Genomic DNA, 6,482 nt, shown 5'->3' with positions numbered 1-6,482 from the left:
ATATATATATATATATATATATATATATATAAATAAATCTTGAATATATATATATATATATATATATATATATATATATATATTCAAAATTTCTTCTTCTCGATTTTTTCCTTCTTTATTTTCTCTTTATTTCATTATTTCTTTCTCCTCGTCTTTTCGAATGTTCTTTGATTAAATAAAACGAACCAATGAGGAAGAATTATATTACAGATCAGAATTAATGTCTTGCAATATGTGGCCACTGACACTTCGTTTAGTTGGATAAAAAAAAAAAAAAAGGAAAAAAAGGAAAAGAAACAATCGATGTCAGAATATTTTATCTGATATATAAACTACGATAATAAATGACAATTATTTTACATTGTACAATATTTGTCTTGTTAATATTTATGTACATTATTGTCTTTTCTTCTTTTTTTTTCTTTTTTTTTTTTTTTTTTTTTCTTTAAAGATTAACTTCGTTAAAAATCGAACATGGAAAGGCAATGAAATAGGAGAAAGATGAGAAATAAAATGAATGAGAAAATAAATAAACAAATAAGGAAACATGAACGTTCTTTTATTACATTATGATCGACGAAGAAGAAGAGCCCCTGGACTTATTGTTAGTGATTTCTCGATATAAAGAAAAAAAAATTAAAGTAAAACAGAACGAAAGCAAATGATGTGATTTATTGATGCTTCCGGTTAAAAAAGAAGATAAATTCTACGGTTGGATCATCAAACACAGCATAAGTCGTTGGAAAACGCGAGAGAGAGAGAGAGAGAGAGATGGACAGATAGGAAAGAGTGAAAAAAAGACCCGTAAACCCAAGTGAATTTGATTAAACTCTGTTGACTCTGTAAATAAATCGGGAAAAGACTGTAATACGGTATAAAAAGCGAGAGGTGCTAATTAGACATCGTTAACGAGGGCAAGCAAGGACATGTTAAAGTGTGATGGTTGCTTGGAAAAAAAAAAAAAATAAAAAATGAAAAATAAAAAACAAAGAAAATAAAAATACAAATAAAAATGGAAATAAAAAAGAAATAAAGTAAACGGAAAAATAGAATATAATAAAAATATTCAAAATATTTTCCGAGAAAGAGAGAGAGAGAGAGAGAGATAAAGATGGAGAGAGAGAGAGACAGATATTAAACAATTGTAATAATAATAATAAAAAAAAAAAAATTAAAAAAAGAAAGAAACAAAAATATCGAAGCAACGGTGCGAGTGAAGATGGATCGAAAAATTGAATTTTTTTTCATCTTTTTTTCGTTTCTCATCGCACTTTATAATTTTGTTTCTTTATTACGTGAATAAAAATGGCCGATCATTTCAAACTCGATCAACATCCAATTGTATCGTCTCAACGTTCGAGATTCCATTTCTCTTTTATTCAAATGTTACTCTTTAATCATCATTATCATCATCATCATCATCATCATCATCATTAAAATTATTATTATTATTATTATTATTATTATTATTATTATTATTATTATTATTATTATTATTATTATTGTTATTATCATCATCATTATTATCATTATCATTATTATTATGATCTTGATCTTTGAGATGATTAGCATGGTTTCTCTACTCTCTTTTATATATAGTTATTTTAATTCTTTATTCTTTTTTCAAACTTTGAACGAAATAATTGCTTCACCACGTTATCGAATATCTTATATAATAAAAAAAAAAAAAAAAGAAAAGAAAAATGAATTGTGGAAAAAAAAAGAATAGATAAACGCTCCGTCCTTACTCGCGCGAGGCGTCGATGATCTCGACGATTTTAAATATCTCTGTAAAAATGTATCATAGCAATAATTAACGATGGACTGTAAATAGCGTAACACATACACACACATACATGCACACACGTGTATGCGCGCGCGCGCGTGTGTATGTGTAAAAGTAAAATTTAGTGAAATGATTGCGTCTTAAATAATCGCGATGGTGCTCGTTCGTTTTGTAAGTAATTATATATATATACATAGACTTATTAAATATTATTAATTATCATTGTAATTATTATGATGATTGCGATTAAGAGGAATGATTATAGTTACGTGTCGTACGTACATATGTATATGTTAAATTGATCGTTATTAGTTTCGAATAATAAAAATTTCAAAGAATAAATAAATGTATCAATAAAAAAAAAAAAAAAAAAAAGTACTGAGCTTTAAAAATGAATGCGAATGAGGAAAATTGATTGACGAAGAAATTTACAAAAAAAAATAAACCTATACTTCAATCGTATTAATGATAAAAAATATGTGTGAATTTTTCTTCTTTTCTTTTTTTCTTTTTTTTTTTTGTTTTATTAATCAAATTCAACAAGTGAAAACTATATACAGATATGGTTTATACTGTTCCTTGAAATCGTAGACTTAGAAGAAATAATGTGATCTCTATGTCGAATTTGTTTGAAACATTTGAAGAATTTTTTAAACAATTCGTCGTAATTGTTGGTTTTCTTTCTCTCTCTCTCTCTCTCTCTCTCTCCTCTCTCTCTCTCTCTCTCTCTCTCATTCTCTTTCTCTTTCCCTCTTTCTCTTTCTCTTTTTTTCTTTATCTTTCTCTTTCTCTTTCCCTCGACGTAAGTTTCGTAACCATTACGTCTATAGTTATCTAAATTATGTAATATACAATCGAAAAGGATGATTAGAAATGAAAAAAGAAAAAGAGTGATAAAAGAAGAAAATTACAATTAATGGGAACGACCACTTCGAGTAATGAGAGAGGAAGAGAGAAAAAGAGAGAGAGAGAGAGAGAGAGAGAAAGTGTGTATGTGTGATTCGTGTCAATAAAACGTAAACAACGACGATACGATACAAAAAGTTTTCTAATCACATTCCCTTCTACATTTTGTTTTCATTCGTTCATAGAATTGATTATTTAATATTTTCGAGATACGTTCACAAACATACTGGAGCTTTGATTATTTATTTGGAATCGTTATTTCTTATATATATATATATATATATATATATATATATATATATATATATATATTTGATTAACGACATTATCGACATTCTTATTTGATCCTCTATAATCTAATTTCTTATTGTTCTTTACAATAGAAAAATAATGTATTGTAATATTTATGATATAATAATAGTATACCATAAATTTTTAACACGAATGTTATCGTTCGCTGAATACAAGTATTATTTAATTTTTAATATGTACGCATGTATGTATGTATTTTAATAATATTTTATATTATTTATATTTTAATATTTAACTTTCGAATGAGAAATAATTTTTTTTATAAAATAGTTTTCTGACGAAATATTAATAATTAAAAAATTTTCAATTAAAAATATAAATTCATTTTGAAAATAACATTTTGAAAAATAAATGAACTTATTTCCTGGCAAAAAAGAAAATTAATTCTTTATTGTAAAATACACATATCAATGTGAATTTGTGACTTCGAAGTTATATGAAATTATAGGGAATTAAATAAAATAGCAAAAATCAATGTTGAATTTTACAAAAGTTAAATTAAAATCAAACGAAAAATAATAAATTAAAAATTAGATAATTCTTTTATTCTTTGTTTTTTTTTTTTTTCTTTTTTTCTTTTTCTTATACAAATGCAATCAATTATTTCGACGATTTGTTTTTTTCTTTTTTACTTCTTTTAATAACGAAAGCTCAGAGGCTATATTTTTGACGATTTTGATTGTTATTATTAAAACAGCATGGAAAAATTGACTCAATTTTTTATTTGTTTTATAAACAAATCAATGTTCCTTTATAAACGTTTCTTAGTTCATTCACTTGTTCAAATAATGACATCAATACGAAGTATAGAAGACGTATTTACTTCGACTCGTGTTTAATATAATTGTGCTAAATAACTATAACTAATAATGATACCTTCTAATCAACTATACTCTTTTTGGCTTATATTAAATCAAAGAAAACACTTTGAAAGAATTTGCTTGTCATTCCTTCTATCCATCTCTCTCTTTCTCTTTCTCTCTCTCTGTCTCTCTCTCTCTCTCTCTCTCTCTCTCTCTCTCTCTCTTTTATATAGAATGTGCCAAAATTCACTTTCTGATCTCTTTTAGATTCTACATTTTGTATAAATAAGTGAAAAACGTTTAATTAGAAAATTATCAATTATTCAAAATAGTTCGTTTTCTAAATCAAATATGAAAAATTGTATTCATTTAAGTAATTATTTACGTCACATCATTATTTTTTTTTTAAATATAAATGATAAACTCACTTACAAAATTACTTCTAATTTTATAAATTTAACAATTACTTTCCTAATATAACATTTATGTTCTTCAAATTACGTTAAAATTGTTTCTAAATAGTAATAATTGAGCAATTGGTTTTCATTTTGAAGTTAATTTCTACAATACTCACCTTATCAAAGTGATATAATTATCTCTTATCAAAGTGATATAAATTCTTGTATTAAAATTTAGTTCAAAGAAAAAAAAAAAAAAAAAAAAAAGGAAAGAGAAAAAGAAACGATGTAAAAATAATTAGAACTACAATATATGATTTTTTGAAATAAGAGACTCTTAACACAACTTGTATTAACTTTTTTTTTTTTTACTTACAGAGAACGAACAGCTTTTATAATAAATTTTCTTTCTCTCTTACTCTCTCTTTTCTCTCTCATTATTTAACTCTTTTACATATTCTCGGTAATTCGATTTTCCTTTTGAATAAGAAACAACATCATGCTTTTCATTGAATCATTTTTGTGAGAGTCAAGTTATAGTGGTTACTCTATGTTATAACACATTACTATAGTCGGTATTATTAACTCGCTTCTGCAAGTACTGGTGTTTTCACAATTTTCGAAAACACCAGGAAAATTCTAATTACGATGATTAAATTTTACGAGAATTCCTTCTTCCACTCTTTTATGTGTTCCTTATATAAACGTAAAGTAACGAGAAGTTGACAAATTTGTCAAGACAAACAAATCATCTTCCGTGTATATTTATACATATGTATGTATGTATGTTTATTTGTATGTAAGTATGTATGTTTGCATTTATGTATGTGTACGTGTGTATATATGCATATGTACACATATATAAATTATCTTACGTATATACATGCATGCATATAAATACATGCATACATATATATATATACATATGCATGCATGCATGTATGTATATATATTAAAATCAATTTTTTGTTTCCTTTTTTTTTTTCTTCTTTTTTCCTTCCTCGTAAGAAGAATTGATTTTGCTTTTGGTAATCTTACGATCCTTTTCTTTTTATTTTTTTCCTTTTTTTAATTGCTTTTATCAATCTCATATCTTGCAATATCTTTCGCGCTATTTTTTCTTCCAGTCATTCATCACATAGATATTTAATATAACATTACGTTGTTGTTGTTATTATTATTACTATTATTATTATTATTATTATTATTATTATTATTATTATTATTATTATTATTATTATTATTATTATTATTATTATTATTATTATTATTATTTATATGAATATGGGCTATATGATGATGTTTACAGAACATTAACTTGATTAATTATAAAATAACTTTGATAATTTGTAAAATGAATGAACGAATGATTATAAAAAAAATTTATAATTTCGTAAGATAAATCACGAAAGAAAAGTTTTGTTGCTTCATGTGAAACATATTGAGATTAATATATAAATTGATTTTTTTTTTTTTTTATATCTTATAAATGATCCTTCAAAATTATTTTTGAAACATTCCAATTTAATCAATTATTCGATTTATAAAAAGAAATGAACAAATGGTTATTACAAAAGATTTGTGATTTTCTGGTTTGCTGATTTATTGATTATTTGTTTTCTTTTTTTTTCGTTTTCTTCATTCGAAAAATAATTCTTCGAAAATATTTCCATTATATGAAAAACTAATATGAATTAGAGGAAAAAAAAAGGAAAATAAAATAGAAGCAAAGAAAATCGACTTTGAATTTATCGTCTGAGTAATTTTATCGTATTTTTAATCGCATTAAATCCATCAAACCCCAAGGGTATTACCAATGACGCATGTAACATATACGATCATAACATACAACAAACACACGTTTTGTGCAAGAGAGAAAAATAGAAAAATAATTTTCTAATTAAGAAAAAAGAGAGAAATAAAGAAAAAGGGAGAGAGAGAGAGAGAGAAAAAAAAATAAAGAGAGAAAGGAAAAAATAAAGAGAGAAAGAATGTTGAGGTTCTACGTAATTTTTATCGCATATATAATAAATGAGTACAGCAAATAATGCCAAAAGCAGTTCTTAAAAATTGTATATAAAAAAAAACGACGGAAAGAAAGATAGATAGAGAGAGAGAGAGAGAGAGAGAGAAAATGAAAATAAAAAAATATCCACAACTTGTCGTCTATAGAACAACGTTGTAGCTGAACATGGCATTTAAACGAATTAGGTGAATAAAACAATGAAATAAAAAAGTATCTACATTTAAGCAGATAAAAAATTAAGAGAACGTTAA

This window comes from Vespa mandarinia, chromosome 11 (genome assembly GCF_050613455.1).
Source record: "Vespa mandarinia isolate Hongniang chromosome 11, ASM5061345v1, whole genome shotgun sequence".
NCBI classification, from domain to species: Eukaryota; Metazoa; Arthropoda; class Insecta; order Hymenoptera; family Vespidae; genus Vespa; species Vespa mandarinia.
This window is presented reverse-complemented; position numbering follows the sequence as displayed.